We start from the raw sequence: 23,247 nt of genomic DNA on the forward strand, positions 1-23,247 counted from the left end.
TATAAGAAATAAACAAGCTAGAAGGCTTCCCTCAAACACAGAAGGGCTTGGGGGCTCAGAAGCCTACAAATAGTCTGTACCACTTAACAAGAAAGGCAGGAAATAAGCTTAATTTTTTTTTTTTTTTCTATTTCCCAGATGCTCTCTTTGTACACAGTAGGAGTGCCTGAAATCAGAATATGATCTCACTGCACTCAGTTGAGTGAGCAAATGAGATGGGCCCAGAGGCAGGCTGAGGGGCGGGCAGTTTCAATGCCACTAAGATTAACACCAAAACAAAAACAGGGCGGGTGGGTGGGAATAACTGAAGAGCAGAATAACTTCAGATAAAAATTCCTTCAACACTCCTTCATACACAGTTTAAATCAATTTAAATACTGTATTTTTTTAAAAAAAAGTGCAGAAAAATGTACTTAAATTCTCTTATACGTTATCCAACCTGGGTATAGTGGCAAAAGACTACTCAAAGCATCTAGTAGCTGCCTCCCTCCAAAGTTTCCCTCAGGATACCTGGCGCTCGGTGGATGCAGTTTTATCTGGTAAAGTAAATGACTAGAGGTCTTGGGGCTGAAACAATCTCAACCTATTCTCAAACTTTAAATGAGTAAGAAGCCCGACTTGCTGTCTTGGAGCCGAGCGTGGAATGCAAGTGCTCAGTGGGCCACTTTTGGTAAGCAGAACTGCCTCTGCAGGATGAACCGAGCGCCAGGTTAAGGCGTCCCAGTGCAAACGCTCATCACAACCTAGAAAAGGTGTGGATTGATGTAGATAACAGGATGGAAGCGAAGGAAGTCAGAATCCACTAAGGAGTGTTTAGCAACTCACCTGCTGAATCAACTCGCACTAAAAATGGATGGTGCTGGAGTGTCTGGCCCATACTCGGCCATTGCAGGCACTGGGAGCCAAGGGGGCTATGCCTCAACGAGTATGTGGGTCACCATGGTAGCACTGTAGGCAAGGACCTGGGGGAAGCTGCCGTGGGTGCAGATCTTGATGGTAGTTGCAAATATTCAAATGAGAGCTTTGAAGGCCGAAGTGGAGAAGGGTACCAAGTGAACAGCAGTGGAACATGGGTCAGTCAGTCCTGAGAGATAGGCGAGCTCCATTCCGAAGGGACAGGTGATGGCCTTCATCACCTTTGGCCGACTGAAAGGGAGTCCGGTTCAGATCCCCGAATCCATAGAGGCAGAGATGGGGGCTTTGCAGTGTCAAGTGCTGTGACGCAAATAATCCCGGAGAAGCCGGCCAGAAGTCCTGGGAGAGTTCTCTTTTCTTTTTAAAGGGCAGGGTGCCCTGGAATGGGTTTGCCGAGAGAGAAGGGGCCCACGCCTGAAACGCGTTGCAGTTCTGGCCATGCCAGGTGAGCTCTTGCCAACCCTTCAAAATCCAGGGGAGAGGGAGTAAGACTTACACTGGGCTGTACCTTTATCTGCAGTAGGTCTCCAAAGTGAACAATCTCTGGCACGTTAGAACAATGCAGGTAAGGGAAGCCGGCAAGTCTGATCCCTAACTGTGGGATAAGGACTGGCTCCAAGGGCTGGGTTGGTCGGGCTCATGTGTGAAGCGGGGTTGGATGCATGCAGTGGAGTTGCCTCCGCTCTGTGCCTCCCCTCCCAGAGGGGAAGTGGTGGTGACTCTAGATGCACGCCAGGCCCTTCCTGTGGATCGTCCTGGCTGTGGCGGGCACTGGTCCTGACCAGCATCCCGCATTGTCAAGCAGCTAGCAGTGGACTTAGAACTGGTATGGACCATGGACCAGGTGAATCTGTTTAATTAAAACAAAGCATCACAAGGCCCGAAACAGATGTTGACGTGATGTGATTTCTACCCAGTGCTCTGAATGTGAAAGTGAAGAAATTCAGTGAAGCTTGGGTAAATGGCGGGAGTAAGTGACACTCTCAAGGTAGCCAAATGCGTATCATCTAATTAGTGATGCACATGAATGGATGAATGAGAGTCTCACTGTCCCTACCTACTATCTAGCAAAACCACAGCCAAGGGGAATGGGCTTGGCAGAATCAGTGGGGAAAGAAAACCCTGTTGAGCTTGACTGTAGTCTGACACTGTGAAGACACTTGAGAATTGTAGAATAAGTGGGAGGCCTCTGTCTCCGCTGGAATAGCACTACTGTTATTGTTTTTTTCACTTACCCAGTGAGGCAGGGGGGGTAAGCCCCACCAGAGCTCTCACTTCTGGCTCCAAGTGCGTGGGAGCGACCTGTTCCAGGGACAGTGTCAAGTGCGGAGTATGACTAGGGCGGTACACCTGTCAAAGAGTAACACGGGTGTCCCAAGGTAAGCTCAGGGAGAACAGAAACCTCCCGTGGAGTAGAAGGGCAAAAGCTCACTTGATCTTGATTTTCAGCATGAATACAGACTGTGAAAGCGGGGCCTCAATCCTCCTGGCTTTTTGGGTTTTAAGCAGGAGGTGTCAGAAAAGTTACCACAGGGATAACTGGCTTGTGGCAGCCAAGCATTCATAGCAATGTCGCTTTCTGATTCTTCAATGTTCGTTCTTCCTATCATTGTAATGCAGAATTCATCAAGCATTGGATTGTTCACCCACTAATATGGAACATGAGCTAGGTTTACACCATCATGAGACAGGTTAGTTTAACCCTACTGATGATGTGTTGTCTGCAGCAGGTGTCCAAGGTGAGCAGCCTCTGGCATGTTAGAACAATGCAGGTAAGGGAATTCGGCAAGCCAGATCCATAACTTAGGGAATAGGATTAGCTCTAAGGGCTGTGTCGGTCAGGCTCGAGCATGAAGCAGGGCTGGGTCATTAGTTGCAAATCCTCATGCTTTCAAAAAAAATATGCTTCAAGTTTGATAAATGACACTAAGGACTGTAAGCTAAAGCACACTTACAATCACAAAGTGAGAAATGATAAAGTTAGATAAAAATTCGTATGAAGTTTTTTTCTTTTTTTTTTTTTTTCAAAGAACAAGAGAACTTCACCAGGAACAGAGATGTACTGAGGCCACTCGAAGGATTCATGTTGGCTGGTCAGCATTTGGAAGACAGGTAACTCACATAACCCAGTCTAATTTAGCATAAAGAAGTTGCATGGTGACACCAAGTGGGCTTAATATCCAAAAAGCAAAGGGTGTCCAAGTACAATGTCAGTCAAGCAGTAAGCAGTCATGAGCTAGATTATGAGAAAGGAAAAGTATACCAACCAGCTAGAGAGAAATGGCTTTACCTCTTTACAAAGAATATGCTCTAGAACCACATTTCTTGAATGAAGTTGTTTTTCTGCCTGCTCTGGAGAAGTCTCTTATAAAAGGCCCTTGTCAGTACCTGACACATCAGGTCTCCTAGTTTAAAAGAGGATCACTTCAATGTGTCTTGGAGGCCGAAACAGAGACTGACGATTGTTTATATAAATTCATTTACTATGCACCTTAGAAGAGCAAGCCAAAGCCAGCATTACACAGAGTAGCAAGAAACAACAAAATCTGGGGTAAGAAAGTACATACCAACCAAACTCCATTGTTTTTATACCAAAAGCAAAATGTGATATAGTTAGACAGACCAGATATGTGACAGACATTTTAGCTTAATTTACTACAGTTAACTCCTCTAAAGAGGAGCATCAGCTACTTGGAGTTAACCCAAGTTCCTTGAGGCGGTTTGGTTGTGGGACTTGAGTGTTTAGTACAATAATGTGCCTACTTTTATACTGCTAACTTCCTGTGAAGATACAGGCTGGAGACCACCAGTATTATTTAGGGGGACCGCATGGATGTCCTGGTTATCTGTGATCAAGAATTACTCCTATTTTTTCTCTTTAGATGCTTTAGAATCGGATAACTTGCAAGAAATAGGTCTGACACCTTGCATAAGCTTTTTTTGCTTAAGCACATCTTGCTGAAAATAACCTAAGGAATCTGTACTTTAGTATACTAAGCTTCTGTTTTCTGATTCACTGATCTGAAGCTATTCTGGCAGGGAGGCAAGCTCAATTGCACCCCATTACCACTATATGCAGGGGTTGTGTGCTCTAGATGCAAACTTAAATATTAAAATTCTGAGGCATCACTACCTTGGAAGATAGTGTCCATCTTCCCCAAGTTTCCATGACAGAGGAATTGTACCAAATGCTGACTAATATTTAACTGTATCTAATAGACTCAGTAACAGGTAAATTCACTGAATTATTTTCACTTAGTTGAGCTTCAATGAAGAGTGATACTGTGAAGTACTATGGATCTAAGAAATGACTACACTAAGCATCGACTCCATATTACAAAAATGGTGGTCTTACTTGTGAATGATCATGGAAAAGCCTGGAAGACAAGTGGATAATGCGGACAGCAAGCAAAAAGGTCCACTCTTGGATCATCCCATTTTGAAGCAATCACGACAAAATATCTATCCAGTTATCACTCTCGAGAGACTGATATTTACTGATTAAATCCACCACTGTTGTGTTGACCTAATGTGACTGGCTCGAAACAAGTTTTTTTTTTTTTTTTTATTTGGACTGCTCTTTTCCAAACAATCTTGGCTACTGTAAAATGGTCACAAGAACATAAACTTCTCCGCATGACATACCACATAAATGCTGCACTATAAAGATCTACAAAGTCTCTGGTCTCAGGTTTGACTTGACTGATGGGGACCTGCTGGACAGTCAACACCTCCTATAGGATGATATGCTATTTCCTATGGGATGGACTCATTGGGCTTTGATCTCTGAAATCTCGGTGAGGGACCCTCTAAGCAAAATCTAGTCTGTGGACTGTATCCAGTATGGAACTGAAGGAAAGAAAAGATGGTCCCTAGTTTGTGGCAATCTGTCTTGTCCTACAAATGAAATCACTTTACAAGGGTAGGTTTAAAGAGGTACCACTTCACCTTTCTCATGTATAATCTTGTGTTGCAGACCACAACAGATGAGAACAGGAAGCAATAAGTTTTGAAAAATATCTTTACAGTTAAAGTTTTCTGCTTTGAAGTATACAGGAAAAGTGTTGTCCTGAGGAAAAGCTATCAACATAAGATTCTCTATGCTGGCTAGCCAGTAAAAATCTCTTGGGAACAGAAGCAAGTCTGATACTTACATGAGGCAGAGATACCCACGTTAAGGAAGCACTTAACTGCTGAAATCAAGGATCAAGTTCTTAAGTGACTTGGTGAGAATATGCAGTCAAGATAAGAGTAGCTAGGTATGGACGTCCAAAAGTCTAAGATGTGCAAATATTGCAGCCAGGCATCTGGTAAACACTAAATGCACAGATAGAAGGCTAGAAAAGCTATCAACATAAGATTCTCTATGCTGGCTAGCCAGTAAAAACCTCTTGGGAACAGAAGCAAGTCTGATACTTACATGAGGCAGAGATACCCACGTTAAGGAAGCACTTAACTGCTGAAATCAAGGATCAAGTTCTTAAGTGACTTGGTGAGAATATGCAGTCAAGATAAGAGTAGCTAGGTATGGACGTCCAAAAGTCTAAGATGAGCAAATATTGCAGCCAGGCATCTGGTAAACACTAAATGCACAGATAGAAGGCTAAATTTCAAGGAAACAAACTGGTAATTAAAATTACCTTCACAAAAACAGAGAAACTGCTTCCAAGCTTTTTGGAACCAGATCTGAAACGTATGAATTATGCACCATAAGACAGAGTAGTGTTAATATTTTAACTGCCTCTTTCATATCTGTGAGTTATTTTATTAATCTCTGATGGCCTCCCTTTAGGGTGGTACTACCGTTATCCTGAACCTTGTAAAACGTGTCTACCCTTTCAGGAACAGGTAGCAGTATACTAAGCTGTTGGTAAGTAGACTAAGCTGTTGAATGTGATCAACCTATACATTCTTAAAAGATGAATTATAGACAGTACAGCAACAGGTCCACATGCAACAAACTAAAAACGAAGGATACCTTTTCTTGCGTGGTAATTTCTGAAGCCCACTTAAAATGATAATTCATCATCTTTAGTGTTTTCCTATAACAGATATATGCTTAGTAGTTTAGATGCTCCAAACATCAGCAAATCAGAATACCGTTCTATTTCTGTAACCCATTTAACATATTTCACGAATTTTAGTGCCTCACTAAAAGAAACCCTCTGGAACAGAACCAAATCAAAGGGCATCTTCATCGCCAAATAAATATCCAAACCAACAAGTATATTCTGATCAGTATAAGCCAAAAAATCCATCTTCCACAGAATTTGGAGGAGGAGGAACTGAGATGAAGATATTTTCCTGAGGAAACTGTACCACTCTCTATATGGCTTGGATAGCAATGGTGAAGCCCTAATAAGCTTAGATAAAGCAGTATACCTTTTGATAAAACTACCTATAAATATATGAAAACCACAGGAGAAACCTTGCATTTCTTTTATTTACATTTTGGTGAATGAAGCAGAAAAATCACCACAACTTGAGCAATTGCAGATTCAGCCTGGGTTGCAATCAAACCATCAGGACTTTGCCAGAAAACAACAAACACAACAAGCAATGTACAAGCATCATTATGTAAGCAGAGTCATACAAGGAACAATGATAATGTAAGGTAGTAACTGTATAGCATTGTGAGGTGATGTGGAGCAGTAATTCTACAAGAGCTGATGCAGGATAATAGAATGTGACAATGTCATCAAAGGAGATGACAGGTAAAGTAAAAGAAATGAACAGGTAACATTTACACATGTGGAGTATTTAAAGGTTACAGTGGGGACTAAATAAATGCATAGCTTGAGAGGTGCAATCACATGAGAAGGGCAAAGTTAACTATACATCTTGCTTGTCAACATTTGCAGTTATATTGTTCTATCAGAAAATGTTTGAGACCAGATGTGAACTTATCAGTGGCTTGTACAGTCAAGTCAGATGGCGAGAGAGAGAAAGATTGCCACAAGTCTGTAGAGAGTATAGACCAGATGTTGTCTGAACAATGCTGTTTTGTGGTACAGCCACTAGCAGATTGGCTCTTCAGGCTGTAGGCAGTGGTGGCTGCAATTAGCATCACTACAAAAGGAGACAGGGTGTTTTGCTGAAGTAATGTGAAAAGTAGAGCTCCCAGAAGAATGGCGGCAGCACCACCTTGTACAAGTAGCCGGTTTGCCTTGTATGGCATGTGGCAGTGGTGGTGTTCTTCAGCGAAACTGGTGATAAAATGGCATATTTTATCTGACAACGTTTGAAGAGCTTTTGTGTTTGCAAGAGGTGGCAGCAAACAAAGGTAGGCCATATCCCAGTTGTGCAAATAAGACACCTTTGCCCATGGCTGCTTTAGCAGCTATTGAAGGGAATTGAGAAACTTTATGGTACAAGTGTAATAGACAGTTGATTTTGGGTCTCAGTGTTTTAATATATACCTTCACATAAAAAATCCACTGTCAAAGATTTAAAATCCGTTGCAATAGAGGCTCCAGATCCAGAGACAATAACTAGGAAAAAACAAGTCATCTAGTGAAGGAGTAGAAGAAACATGGAGAGTCTTCTGAAAAGACTTCAGAAGACGTCTAAACTATGTCCCACAAAAGACATCTGGCAATCAGATTTTCTTTCTGCAATCTTCTACAATCAGGTGGGTTTTTACAATCCTCAAAAACAAAAATAAAAGCACAGACGCAGTGAGATGGGTACGGAGAAAAAGCGGACATCAAACAGGTTTCCACCTTGTGCAGCGGATGAAAGAATCTTAACTCAATGAGTTGCAGCAGAAGCAGTCCCACTTGGTAAAATAGGCTGGGGTCCCCAGTCAATGATATCTGATCCTGTAGAGCACTCAATGCAGATTCCACAATTTGCATTTTTATTTTAATCACAGCAGGACTCCCTGCATTAGTTCTTATCCTGCTTATTTTTTTTAAATAAAATGTTTACCTTTAGCTATGGATTCATGATTAGGTCAGGGAGTTGGAAAATGACTAACATACTATTTTTGTTCGCTCAAAAATCTTACTCATTCCTGCCAGCTCCTCTATAGTTATTTTAAACTGAGCACACTCCTCATTCCCTGCTAAATGAAAAAAGAATACTCCAGATAAAGTAATCTAGGGGAACTGATACTCCAAAAAGCATGTGCTGGTATTTTTTTCATGGATGTCAATAGAAACGCATTAAATATGCAGCCCCTCTACACTAAAGCTAAAATGAAAAAAAAACTCACGTTTTTAAATGGATAGAATGCTCCCCTATGAGCTGTAGAAGCTTTAGAAGGGTAGAGTGGACAGCTTAGCCCCTTAACTGTGAATGCTAAGAATACTCTGCACTACTACAATCTAGATGACAAAGATATACTGAAATACTTTCAGCTCTGACATGACATTTTTTCCACTGTACATTCTAGAGACCATCAAGAAGGATACACCAAGTATCACCTCACTTGTACTACAGAAAAGTGTACCAAAAGCTAAGGATTACAAGACAGTGCATATACATGATTATCTTACCGAAACAGACATGAAGTCTTTGAATCCCTTCTGAAATACATTTTCAAGTTAACGAAGATGCTATAACCCTAACCCTCATTATATGACCATCATATAAAAATACTATACGAGGGATACTGGGAGTATAAACAGTCAGGAGTGAGGCTTGGGAGGCAAGTCGGAATGTGGAAGTGGAGAGAACATTGTCCCCCAGCATTCAATACAAATTTCTGCAATATTCTTGGGTAAAGCTTACTTGGAAAGAATCTGCAGCATTTACTAGTAGTGGCAGAATTTCTTTCAAGGGAAAGTATGATTGGATTTGTCTAAATACCGAAACTTTTAATACTCTGCCTAAAACAATCACGTTATGAACAATAAGTAGTGTTGGTTTCTAGGCTATATACTGCCTCCCTGTGGAAAAACTCACCCCTCCTATCTTTGAGGGAGGGGGTGGAATAAACTTATGAGATGCTATGAAAGACAGCTGTCAGTACTGAGTTTTCCTCAATCTTCCCAGTAATCATCAGGATACCAAAGAAGCCACACCAGTTGCTAGCAATTACAGCTCATTATTCAGTTTATTAAATCATGTTATTTTACAGCTTACTTAGCAAAACTTTTACCATCAGCTGGTATACACAGCTACTACTGGATTATCATGTTACAAGTTCATCTGTTAACATATACTGCCATTATTATTAACGGTTACATTTGTAAACAATGTGTTCTTGTATTGGATTTGCTATTGTGGAGGAGGTCACTGTTGACAGTCATTTCACATTTTCTCCAAAAAGTATGAATTTGGAGGGGAAAAAAAGGAATACTCTTATCACCGCTGGCTTATTACTGCAGGTGCACAGTAATTATCAGTTTTAGCACTTTAATTTTGACAGAGACATAAAAAGATATACAAAATGACTGAAACGCCTTCAGAGTAGAGTACTAGTGGCTTTTTTTTTTTAACTTCACGAGAACATGCTTCTGATATGATTCAGATACATAGCGTGTGACAGCTTGATAAAAAATGTGAAATGTACACATTTATTAGGAAACTATGTGGAAAAACAGAGCAACCGAATGACTACATAAGACTACTGCTGGTACTTGGGTACTTTATATTATAGCAACCTTCTTAGAATACTATTTTAAGACTCACTGCTACAGAATGCATGCAAGTTCATGACTCCAGGTACAAAGGCATGTACATAAAATATTTACTTCATTTAACTTTACTGCTTACAAGTCTACATTTTTTTTGGAGGGGGGAAATCATAATGCCAGTGACAAAAAACTTCCCCGAGCTAGAGAAATAAACATTTTTTACATCTAATGTAATGACAACTTGGGAAAGCTGTAGTCTAGATCATAAGCAGGTCTGGAAAAGAGAACAAAAATCAGGAACCAGTCTTGCAACGAGAGAGTATAAAACATTAGTCTGTGAGAGTGAAGGCCTATGAAACATTTGTATTTGGTATCAATGTATATAACAGCATATTACAGTCGCCGATTCAGATGGCATTTTCAAGCAGCAACTACATGTTTCATTATAAAATGCATCAAAGACTGCTACAGTCTGCCCAATGCTGAATTTGATGCCAGCTTTTTAGCTGCTTGAAAGAATGGCAATGGATCCACTGCACGTTACAATTGGACAACATATATAGGATTTTCCTTCTGATGTGATAACCAAGTACAGGAGTACTGTAGACCTTTACTGAATTCTGCATTATGAGCAAAAGTTCAACATAGCACCTATACTGGAAACAATACAAAATGTCAGTTTAACATTAATGGCATACAGATACCTGCGTTTACACCCTATGTATAAAACGCCATTTCCCAGTTTCCCTGTGAGATTTAATTTTCAAAGTTTCAGGCAGTAACTTGCCTGTGTGTCCTGCTTCATTTTACACACTTAGAGGCCCAAACTCAACTACAGTTTATAATTGAATAATCAGATTGACTGTTTAAAAGATTTTACTAGATAATGTCTGATGTTTCAGAGTGAGAACTCTTAACAACAGTCTCAGCCAAAAGGCCTATACAGTCCAAGTGCCAGGCTGCCAAGCTACATCATACCCAGTTTCCTTTAGGTCAGAATATACAACTTCTGTTCAAGGTGGGGAAATGCAGCCCATATCCATACATTCTGCTGTGTAGAGCGTGAGATGTAAACTCCATGTTTTTGACAAAACAGTGTGCTGCCATGTAAATCAGGAATAATATGCAGTGAAATTCTTGGAGACAAATGCCATTCCTGAGTGTGTTTATACCCAAGAACCTTATCAGATGGACTATCCTTGGGGAATTGACATATGACCAGTTACATACATGTGACAGATGCATTGTTTTAGGGGACTTCTGTTGTCACAGTATGACATAATACCCAGTTTCAATTTGGGGAGCTATCTGACCCCTGCTCAAAAAAACAGGTAAAAGTTATGCCCAGAATACATTTGCATCACTTTCTCAGTACACCAGAAGTATTAAAAAACAGGCACGGCAACATTTCTCTTACTGCATACAAGAGCAGCCTAAACTCTGCACCGAAAACCTGCCGTCCCCCTGCTATGTAAATAGGACTGAGATGTAGTAAAAAAAATGAAGTTAGAATTGGAATTCTTGAGCCAGTTTTGTACCAAAGCATTGGCTGAATTTTTATATGCCAGCTCTGCTGGCATAAAGGATAAAGCCTTATGATCCAGATGTTCAGAGTTTGATTACAGCTCAGGTGCCGGACAGAGATGGCATGGGAAAGATGGGAGTGCCTATTCTTAAAGTGTAATGCGGGTAGAGTAGGTTATCCAATACCTTCACAGGAGAGAGTGGTAATACAAGGGCTGTAAAGGGGCATGCACTTCAGCACCAAACTGCTGTGCAACATCCTTCTCGCTGTGTGTGTATGAAGTGTGCACTCTCATGGGGGAAACATAGTGGCCTTGTCAAACAGTGATATAAATCATATTGCTTTTTCTTTTCCGCTACACTCTTTACTTGTAGTGCCATGCCTACTAACCACTGAGCCATCGTTTCAGCTGCCTATTTATCCCCACAGGGGAAACAGTGCTCATTCTCTCAATTTTCAGGCAAGAACTAAATGGGTGCATTGCTGTTACTGATGTAGCCATGAGGGAGTTCTACATGTCCATAACCTCATATTTATGGCACTATGTACACCCACATCAAGAAGGGAGACAACTATGCTCCTCTGTAGAGTTAAGCAACTAAGCATGCACAGCACATGGGCTACCATCACCAGCTTGGGTGGACACACCCCACTTCTCTTGAATAATGAACTGTAATGGCCCCAGCCTCCACCCTGCAGCTAACAGGTCCACCAACTGGGTGCCACCAAATCCCACCCATCAAGTGGGTGCCCTGACAAAATGTCACACTTCTCTTACCATGGCTCTTCCAGCACCCAAGCCATGATTTAAATGCCAGTCACCTGAGAAGCAATCATGACTTTACATCCCCAACCCTGGGTACCAATTCTTACACTCAGTAGCTTTATTTTACCAGTACATACCATTTTAGCTGGACCTCACTGCTCAAAATGCAGTGATGATGTAATTACCTACCATGACTTCCAAGCATTTTTAAAATACTTTCACACTGAAGCATTTTCCATCCTGTGTCACACATATTATGTAGGCTGTTTCCTAATTAAAAGATTTCAAATTTTTATTAAGGAATCACCCACATAACTTTACTGTAACCTTCACTGACATTAACAAAGGGACAGTGTCAGTGTGTTTACAGACTTTAATGGAGGAGGCTTTGTGTAATCTCTCTAGTGTTCTCATTCATGTCTATATACTGTCATATCACTAAGGGCAAATTCAGAGAACATTCAGTAACATATGGAAAGAAAAATTTTTATGAAGATTTTTCTTCAAATGTAGTCGCACATAGTTGGAATGACTTGGAGGAAGCACTACAATGGAAGTAGCACATTCCATGGTGCAGAAGATACATTAGAAAATGTGATGGAACACTTCAAACATAACCCTATTTAAGCAAACTCCAGCCATGAAACATGATCTCTAATTCAGCATTAGCTGATATTACAAATTTAACTACAAAACTTAAATCAATTTTCCCCTGACTATGTTAAGGCATAATATACTCCAAAGTTCAGAACATTTTATTATACTTGTCAACACTTAGCAATTCCATACTTCATAGTATTCTGTCCTAAAACAACAATCCTAATAGTCTAAATAAATAATGGGGGTTGACTTAATAGTTAAGGTGTTTAACTCAAAGACACAAGGTTCAAGGGCTTGATTCTTGGGAAGCATGGCTAGGCTTAAAAAGCCCCCCTGAGATCATTAGCCTAGTAATCAGTAAGAGGTTTTGGCTAATATTTTAACACAGCTACACAAAGTTAGGTGACCAGCCACTGCTCTGCTGCATTCATCTGTGAATCCAAGGAATCTGTTACATTCTGCTAACCTTAAGTACAATTTTATACTGTATTTTGCACTTTTAAACAGTATTTTTCCTATATTGCTGATTTTTTTTTTTTAAATGTTCTTGCTGATTTGTGAACTTTTTGTCTGCTGCAGCATAGACTAGATTCAGACCTGCTGAATCTGGATCTATTTGTTAAACTAAACCCTAAACCAGGCTATATTTTGTCGGCGAGGCTCCCCTCCTCCGCATCCTTTGGGCAGGAGAGTGCAGTTAGGACTTAACCGATTGAAAATTTACATTTACTGGAATAGAGTCTTCTGGTGGAAGGTCTATGGGAAGCCAGATTAATTTTTTGTACACTGGAAGGTATATTATTCTGCCTGACAAAGGAATTGGAGGAACCTAGCTGTCAGCTAGAGACTGCATACGTCGGGATGCACCAGTCCCTGTGAGTGAGAAAGTAGGTCTGGAACTGGGACCAGAATCCATAGACGGCGAGTCAAGTGAAGCCATAGAAAGTGGAACCAAACATGCCTGCGCCAGAAAGGGGCAATAAGCATCATTTTGCCTCCCACCCTTTGGGCTTTCTTCAGAAAGAGTGGAATGACGGGAAAAGGGAGAAAGGTATAAAGGAGATCCAAGGGCCAATCGAGGAGGAGGAGGAGAGTGTCTCTCAGGGATTCCCACTGACGGAAAATTAGGGCAAAGTAGCTGCTGCACATGTTCATTGGGGAGGCAGAGAGATCGCAGCAAGGCTGGCCCCATCAGCGAAAGATTTCCTTTGCCACTTTGCGATTGAGCGACCACTTGTGAGGCAGTAGAATGTGTCTGGCTCAGCTTGTCTGCTATCACGGTGGAGTTCCCCAGGATATGCACTACCTCAAGAAAGTGGTTTTAAAGATATCGCCCACTGCAATACTCAGACTCCCAGCAAAAGTGGAAGGATTTGGTTCCACCCGGTCTGCTGATGTACCAAACCACTGACATGTTGGATTGCAACTTTTCCAGGAGGAAGAACAGATTGAAAGTCTTGAAATGCTAACATCACTGCTCTCATTTCCAAGACATTAATGTGCAAACTGGCCTCTTGTGGGGTCCAAGTGCCTTGAACTGTTCTTTCCAGATAATGCCCTCCCCACCTCATCTGGGAGATATCCATGGTCACTATGGCCTTTGGCTGAGGGAGAACAAAGGGACGGCCCATTAGGATTTCTTCTGACTGTATCCAAGATCGATCCTTTTTGCAATGACCTGTTACTAAGACTGGATGAGTTAGGATGGACCATTATGAAGCCAGAAGCCACTGAAGTATTCTCATCGGAAATCTCACCAAGGGAACTAAGGTGATGACCGCTACCATAGATCCTAAAGCTTAAAGGACAAGTACAGTGGGTACTCTGCTTTTTAATAAAATGAGCTGTGCTTGAGACTATCTTTTGCAGCCTGTGAAGAGGTAGAGAAGATACACATAAGACCATATTGAAGCAGGTTCCTATGAATTCTAGATCTTGAGTGGGAGACAGCTGTGGCTTTTCTTGGTTGACTGTTATGCCCAAAATTTGAATAAGTGCATAATGAAGTCCGTGGCTTGAAGCAACAGATGCCTGGGTAGGGGTGGTGAGGAACACAACTTGTCTAGGTAAGGAAATACTCAATCTGTGTATTCTCATGTAGACCGTGACTGCTGCCATGCATTTGGTGAACACTGAGGACTATGGAGAGGCCAAAGGGCAGTGGTCTGAACTGATAATAACTTGCTCCTAGTCAAAAGTGAAGAAACCTTCTTGAGCGCTCATCCATCTTAACGGGGTAATATGCGTCTTAAAGGTCTGTAGAGGGGAGAACAGACTGTACTGTGACCATCCAGAATTTTGTTTGCTGAACAAACTTGTTCAGAAAGCAGAGGTCAAAAATTGGTCTCCAGTCCCCAGTCTTCTATGGCACTAAATCCAGATCCTATCTGGTCTGGTGGGACTTCTGGGATGACTTTTTTTGTAGCAGCTTTTGACCCTCTATGGCTGCTTGATCCCTCTGACTGGGTGGAACATTGGGGATGTTTCTCAATGATCTTGGAAAAAGGGTGAAGGGGATATGATAGCCTCTGGTAATGATTCTCTGCACCTATGTATCGGAGATTATTTGTCGCCAGGCTGTTGAGTGAAGTGAGAGTCCTCCCCCGACTGCTTCCAGAGGTAAGAAAATCGGGCCTTCTTTCAGGAGCACTGGTAGGGTTGTCTGGAGGAGGAGTCTCTGCAGCCCTGGATTTGCAGGCCACCTCTACGGCAGGGTTGGCGTCTTCTGCTGGAGCCCCCCCCCTCTGCCTCGAGGGGAGCTGCCACCACGTGTCCTCAAAAAGCCCTTGGAACTTCTTGAACCACATTTCCCCACTCCTCTGATTCCTGGAGTAGGATTGCTGAGGAGTATAAAAACGAATGCCCACAGCAAACAGGGTCTTTCCATCGCTTTCACCCTGGTTAGTGTGTCCTTCAGTTTGGGGCTGAACAAGGATGCTCCATCAAAAGGAGCACTAACAAAACGAGACTTGAAGGACTCTGCAAATTCACACAAGTGCATCCAGGCATGGCGCCTTATGGTAAAGCCTGAACCCACTGCTCTGGTCATACCCTCGGCTACATGTGCAATGAGCCGCATGGACGGATTCGATATAGACTCCAGGGTGGCCAAGTGAGAGGTGACCTTATCCTGCACCTTGTCAGACACTGCTCTCGTGAGAGTATCCGATTGACTCCTTAATCAGATCTTTCTGGAGTCTAGTAAAATGTGCCAAGAAATTCAAGGACCTGAGTGCAAAGGTCGATGAAGCATAGACCCACTTTCCAAATCTGTCCATTGTCCTAGATTCCTGGTTAGGAGGATTGACGGTAGAACTCACAGAAAGTTCCTTTTTGGTGGCAGCCACCACCACCATGGCATCTAGTTCTAAACCCTTGGCCCAAAATTGGTGGTCTTCAGGAGATCATAAAATTTTGTCTGGTCTCTGGGGAATAGGCTTTATAGAGTCAGGGGTCTTCCAAGCCTGCTGCACAATCAGCTTAAGATAGTCAGCGATCTGGGTCACGCAAGAAGTAGATGGTCAAGCTCTGAAAGCTTGCAAGTACACGGATTCCTCTGAGGTTGGGTCTTGGGGCTTCCAGTTATCCCTCTGTTTGAGGATCTCCAGGAAACACGTTCAGGGGGCGACCGGGGGGAATCTTCTGCTTCATCGAAGTCCATGCCTGCGGTGATGTCTTCCTCTGGGGAATCCAAGTGCTTCCTCTTGCACGTCTTCTTACAGGGCGGTTCCTCAGTGGGAATCTCTAAGGAAGACTCCTAAGAAGAGGGGCCCTGTGCAAAGGGTAACTTGCAGCTTCAGTGTTCGCTGTCCTGTCGTGGGGATTGATGGCAGCTCCAGTGCCCCATTTGTCAAGAATGAATGAAGACTGACAACATCAGATTTAAAGCTATGAGCTGCTTTCTGTGGTAAAGGTTTTGATTCCCTTAAACTTCATTTACCTATCAAGTAACTCTGAGCAAGTCACTTAACCACACAGTGCTTTAGGGCAATTGGGAATTTGGGCTAGGCTCCTTAAAGGTCTCATGGACTGCTTGCCAACTACCTACCTATAAACCTGAAGTTCATATAATACAAATGTGAAAATAAACGCTAGGCTTCCAATCACGTGAATTCTGTCAGAACAATATAATCATTTTTAATAAAGCTGGAAAGCCAATCTTTTAACTTTGAAATAAGTTTGAGTATCTATAAATCGTAACAAGGAAATAATTTTAACGAATAATCTTGTAGCTTGAAAACCATGAAATGATCAGATTCATTATACAACCTTGATAATGTAACTGTTAAGTACAGGAATGATTTATATTGCAAACACTTTGGGGGTTAAAATCAACACCACCACCACCCATGTCTGTGACCACTGCAATTAATCATCGCTCTTCTACTGACTAGAAGATGGCTGAGCTGATGTAACGTTTTGTGGGATGATTCTGAACAAGAAACTAGCTTCCTGTGAAGTTGCTTCTTGGAAGGTGGGCAATTTCTACTGCAGTCATACTACTGGGTGTTAAGAATCCTAGTAGAATTTAAATTTTTTACATTTTCCAATCAATACCTTCATCAGGATAATATCTGAAATGCCGAACATGGGGATCTAAAACTTGAAATTTAACATATGTTCACTCATGCACTTCTTCAAAAGGCAATGATTGCTGACGCTGCCCTAAACACTGCATCTACTGGATTTGCAGGAGTACTTCAGTATATGAAGACCTACTTTATCAGCTGAGTTTAAGTGACATCTTCTTGTTCTCTAAACTTTGCTCTTATTCAGGTTAAATTAAATAGTACAGTTTTGTACCTACCATAAATGTAGATGCTCGAGTGTACACCCTGCTGCAGTCATCACACTTGGGTTATCTTGTCGTCAGGCGGTCCCGCAGTCGGCCAGAATTCCAAAGTCTTGGTCCGGCGTCAGTTGCTGTCGCTTCTTCCCTGACGTCAGTGCACCAGGGGTATATATAATGCATCCGACGCCATTTTCTTCAGTTTTTCTTGCCCCAGATGTCAGGTGCCCCCAAAAAGGTGGCCAGTAATTAGTACCAATTTAAGAAATTTAGCACAAACCCAACATCCCTCCAACTACAAGCAAATACATCAGGAAGGTATTGTAAAGATTTAGCCAGTTAGATCAGAGGGGATGAAGGGAGGGTAACCTGGACTGCAGCAGAGTGTACACTCTAACATCTACATTTATGGTAGGTACATAACTGTACTATGTTCATCGTGTTACCCTGCTGCAGTCATCACACTTGGGTAGAATCCCAAAGCTAAGGATGGGTGGAGGAGTCAAAGAGGGTTAGAGGAGGCTAGAAGGCCCTGCAGAACTGCAGTGGTGAAGCCAGCTCTAGTCTCAGAGTAAAATGGTAAGTGATAGTGTTTGGTGAAGGTGTGTACTGAACTCCAAGTTGCAGCTTCCAAAATCTCCTTGGTTGGGACCCCCCTGAGGAAGGCTGTAGATGTAGCTGTTGCCCTGGTAGAGTGGGGCCTTATGGTAGCAAAAACTGGTTTTCCATGATGGGTATAGCAAAAACGAATGCAATGTCCTATCCATTTGGAAATGGTTTGTTTTGATATAGCCTTCCCTTGCGAAGCTGTAGCACAGGATACAAAGAGCTGGTCAGATTTTCTGAAAACCGTAGTTTTATCCAAGTAGTAACGAAGTTGCCTGTGAATGTCCAAGGAATGCAGGAGTCTTTCTCCTTTGTTCTGTGGATTTGGAAAGAAGGTGGGTAAGTGGATAGTTTGATTTAAAGCCACACTGGATACCACCTTAGGCATGAAGGAAGGGTTAGTTCGTATAGAAACTGTCTTGATGGAAAATGAGGAAAGGTTCCACTGCCATTAGTACCTGCAGCTCTGAGACTCTTCTGACTGAAGTTATTGCTAGCAGCAGGGCAGTCTTTCATGATATAAACTTTAGATCAGCAGAGAAAGCTGGTTCAAAGGGAGGTAGCGTGAGTTTTTCCAGAACAAAATTGAGGTCCCATGTTGGTGTAGGTGCTCTCCTGGGGGGGCCTAATGTTTTTTGCCCCTCTGAGGAACTGCCTTAGAAGTGGATGTGAAAATAAGGGTGGATCCATGTTGTAGAGGGCTGAAATAGCGGATGCGTGGATTTTAATGGAAGAAAAAGAAAGTCCTTTGTGCAACATCTCAGTTAAATACTGTAGAATCTGAGGCATGTGAGGCTGAAGGGCATTTTGGCCTTTAGCTTGATTCCAGGTGCAAAACCTTTTCCATTTGTCCGAGTAGGCCTTCCTGGTGCTGGGCCTCCTAGCTTCCAGAATGACACCCATAACGGCTTGAGGAAGAGGAGCTGGCTGGATGCTTAGGTGATTTGCCATGCAGCCAAATTTAAGGTTTTGAGCTGGCTGTGTAGAATCTGATTGTTTTGCTGTGTGAGCAAATGGGCAATATGTGGTAAAATCCAAGGTGGGCCCTGGGCCATATTCCTTAATAGTGGGTACCAGTGCTGGTGTGGCCAGTCTGGGGCTATGAGTATCAGTCATGGTCTCTCCTTTCTGACTTTTAGTAGCACCTTTGTGAAAAGACGCAATGGAGGGAAGGCATATACTGTCAGGTTTTTCCAACTGAATGAGAGTGCGTCCACTTTCCAAGCTTGATGGTGAAGAGTCCTTGTACAAAATTTTGTTAGCTGATAGTTTTGGGGGCTGGCAAACAGGTTTATGTCTGGGAGGCCCCATTTTTGAGTTATCATTGCAAATACTTGTGGATTCAGTTTCCACTCGTGGGGATCCATGATGTTTCTGCTGAGGTTGTCTGCCAATGTGTTCTTTTTTCCTGGCAGGAATTGTGCTTGTAACTGAACTTGGTAAACCAGTGCTGTGTTCCACAAGGTCATTGCTTGCCTGCATAGAGGGTAGGAGTGTGTACCCCCTTGTTTGTTTATGTACCACATTACTGTGGTGTTGTCCGTCCTTATTGTAAGTTGTCCTGGATGTAATAGGTTCTTGAAGGTTGTCAGAGCATTCTGTACAGCTAGCATCTCTTTTTGATTGATGTGCAGATTCCTTTGATCTGCAGTCCATATGCCTTGAACGCACTGTCCTGAAATGTGTGCCCCCCAGCCGTAGTCCGATGCATCTGTTGTCATAATTTGCCTGGCTGGGGGCAAGGTGAAAGGCTGAACCTTGTTGAGGTGACATGGCTGTGACCACCATAGAAACTCTTGTTGAAGGCAGGGAATGAGAGATATCAGTGTCCAAGCTGTGGCTGTGTTGAGACCATACGCTTTTTAGGTACCACTGTAATTTCCTCATATGCAGCTTTGCAAATGGTATTAGTAGTATGCAAGATGCCATAAAGCCCAAGGCCTGCAGAATTTTTGTTGCAGGGAGTTGGGTCTTTGTTGCCATTGTTTTGAAATATTGAGTCAGTTGTAGTTGTTTGTCTGGCGTCAGATAAGCCTTCTGAGCCGTTGTATTCAAGCTGGCACCCAGGAATGTCATTTTGTGAGGGTACTAGTTTTGATTTCTTTTCATTTACTGTGTACCCCAGGCAACGTAAAAGATGTTTTACAAAAGCCAGATGTTGTAAGAGGATGTCCTTGCTTTTTGCTTGGAGGCGGCAGTCGTCCAGGTATGGGTATATTTGAATTCCTCTTTGTCTGCAGTATGCAATTACTGGTGCCAGGCATTTTGTGAAGACCCTGGGCGCAGTGGATAAGCCAAAGGGCAGTGCTGAGAATTGGTAATGGGTTGAACCTGCAATGAAACGGAGGTATCTTCTGCAACTTTGTCTGATAGGGACATGCAGTTATGCCTCCTTGAGGTCCAACGTTACTAGCCATGCTTTCTTGCCCAACATGGGAAGAAGCTGCTGTAGTGTTAGCATCTTGAATTTGGGTACTTGTAAGAAGGTGTTTAGAATTGAAAGGTCCAGAATTGGTCTCCAGGCATTGTCCTTTCTGGGGACTAGAAAGAGTCTTGAGTAAAATCCTTGGCCTTGCTCCCATGTAGGTACCAGTTGAATGGCTCTCATGTCCATGAGAGCTGTAATTTGTTTTTGCGCCTCTGCCCATTGATTTTGTGGTAGGTTTGGCATTCCTCTTTTCGTTGGCAAGGTGTGGAAATGGAATCGGTATCCTCGTGAAATTATGTCTCGGACCCATTTGTCCTTTGTGACGATGTGCCAGTTGTCTGGAAAAAGTGCTAGTCTTCCTCCCAAGGGAGCTGCCAAGAGAGTGTTGCTTGGCCATAACAGGTGTACGTCATTGAGTTTGCCTTCTAGTAGTTTGGGGCCTGTCTTCTCCTCCCTTCTGTGTTGCAGTACCCCATTGTCGAGGTTTGTATTGGGCTTGTGGTTGCCCCCTGCCTCTTGGGCGTCTGTATTTACCCCTCTGTGGTCTGTCAGTAGCTGGAAAGGACCAATTTTTTGTTGGCCAATTTCTGCTGAAGCGAGGGGGCTGTACCTGTAGAAAATCTTTGACTGTCTGCATAGATTTTGCCTTATCCTCCATTTTCTTTAAGACTTCTTCTGCTTTAACTCCAAATAGGACATCCTGCTGTAAGGGAGCATCTAGAAGCTTTGCTTTAACATGATCAGGCAGAGTTTGTTCCTTTAACCAAGCATGCCTACGTATAACAGACCCAGTGACAGCTGCTCTGCAGGAAGCCTCTAAAGAATCAAACCCACATTGTAAAGTATGTTTGCCCACCTGTTCAGTTGCATGCAACAGATCCTGCATTTCTTTCAATTCAGACTGAGGGAGTGTGCTCATTTTTTGTCTTAACTGAGACATAAGACATTGCTGATATTTTAGCATGTGAAATTGACAATTTAGCGCTCTCATAGCTAGAGTGGCTGAGGTGTAAACCTTTTTCCCCCACCTGTCTAGTGCTCTGGAGTCCCTTTCAGAGGGTACAGGATTTTTTGCCATGGAAGCCTTAGCCCCTTTGGGACCCTGGGAGATGATCTCTGGATCAGCAACAGGGCTTTTATAAAGGAATTTGTGGGAGTCTGGCACTCTATAATATCTGTCTGGTTTGGCTGGAGCAGGAGGCAGAGAATTTGGATTCAAACTAGATTCTAAGTAAACATAATCCACAATGTCTAAAACTGGGGGGATGGCAAGAGGTCTGTGCTGGGGGAGTAAAAGAAACTCTCTGAGCCTTTTCTTTGAGTCAGAGTAGTCCTGACCTTCCCAGTGAAAATGTTCCCCTCATAGTGTGTAAAGTTCCCCCAAAGGAGTAGTCTTCAGGGGAAGAAGCTGAGGGAATGGAATCCTCAGCATCAGAATCTTCATAAGGGGGAAAAGAGTAATCTTGGTCCTCAGAGGAACCTGAGGATCAGAGGAGGCATAATCTTCCTCTTGTCTAGGCCTTTTGTCGGGGGGGGGGGGGTTGGGAACCCCTGATTAAAGAAATCAAATCTTCCGCCATTTTAAGCATCTGTTTCTTAGGCATGGGGCCTTGAACTGGAGACTGAAGTGCAGTCTTTTTTGGTTTAATAGGAGTCTTAAGCTTAGGATACGTTTTTATGGTGAGAGTCGTCGGTCTGAAGACACCTTCAGAAACCGAAGGTGTTTCTGCAGCACCGGCATCTCTTTCTGCAGTGTCGCCGGTAGGGGCTAAACAAAATGGCTGCGTCGGCCTAGCACTCTCCGCCAAAGGCTCTGAAGTGGTCTTGGGTTCCAAATTTGCGGTAGTCAGGGGCTGCGTAGGAGCCTCACTGAAAACCGGTGAACTGGAGACCGGCCCAGCCGAGGCCTCGGGGTCTGGCTTAGATCTAGGCTGCCTGTCCTTATCCTTGCGTTTTTTGTGCACGCCGGTAGTCGGTTGCTCCGATGGCATTGTGTAGTTAAATTTTCTACACAAGTAGTGTCGTGTGAAATCAAAGCGTCTTTTTATAGTACGCTTATTGAACCTAGCACAAAAGCGACAACCAGTGACGTTGTGGTCTGGGCCTAGGCAAGGTATACAGTAAGAATGAAAATCCTTATGAGGTAATTTGCTTCCCACAAGAAATACAATTGTTAACTTTTTCTGACATCGGTCTGAAGCAAGAAAAGTTTCCCCAACGGGGTACTTAGCTTTACTGAAGACTTCGGATCTGAAATTCGACTTCAAAAATCTCAGGAGTCTGCCAACCAGCACTTGCGAACTGCTTCTGCTTCGGGCACCGCGCGGCAAGAAAGACTGGAGAAAATGGCGTCGGATGCATTATATATACCCCTGGCGCACTGACGTCAGGGAAGAAGCGACAGCAACCGATGCCGGACCAAAACTTTGGAATTCTGGCCGACTGCGGGACCACCTGACGACAAGATAACCCAAGTGTGATGACTGCAGCAGGGTAACACGATGAACATCTGTGCAAGAACTCCGTTTTGATGCAACATGTGCAAGGCAGTATTAGTTCTAACAGCTAAAATACTAGCAGCATACACATTTTTGTCAAACTTGACTAGCAACCTCCTTTTCTGCTCTTAAAAATAAATGTCCAAAGAGGTGGTTGTGACTTACCCAAGACAAAGGTAAAGCCAAACTTGTTGGATCAACTTTTAAGAGTGAGCTTAATGTTGTCATGATCGTACAAAATTACTGATCTATGAGTTGGTGTCCAAGGACCTGGGTAAAAAGCATCATTACGTTACCAAGCATCTTCAAAAGTCTGAAAGACTGCTGTTGGCAATGAAAGATTTGTTTGCATTATTTACAGTCTCATTAGAACTTACACTGGCGTAGCAATTCAGATGATTCTCCTTACCAAATAACTTCCCTCTCATCCTTATGTAAATCCTAGGAAACTATGCTGTTTTGACTAGCTCCAGCAACACTAGCAGTTTTTCCTCTCAACTCTGCAGGGAAACAGTGGCCGAATACTACAGGAGTTCTG

General features: G+C 42.8%; 1 protein-coding gene across 3 annotated transcripts in view; it reads right to left on the reverse strand.

Moving 5' to 3' along the window:
• WDR33 (WD repeat domain 33) overlaps window positions 1–23,247 on the reverse strand; it is a gene marked incomplete at its 5' end in the record, with an annotated part of 1,521,229 nt that overhangs the window by 766,636 nt on the left and 731,346 nt on the right.

Source organism: Protopterus annectens, chromosome 4.part1 (assembly GCF_019279795.1).
Source record: "Protopterus annectens isolate FY-2018-M chromosome 4.part1, PAN1.0, whole genome shotgun sequence".
In the NCBI taxonomy this organism is placed as follows: domain Eukaryota; kingdom Metazoa; phylum Chordata; order Ceratodontiformes; family Protopteridae; genus Protopterus; species Protopterus annectens.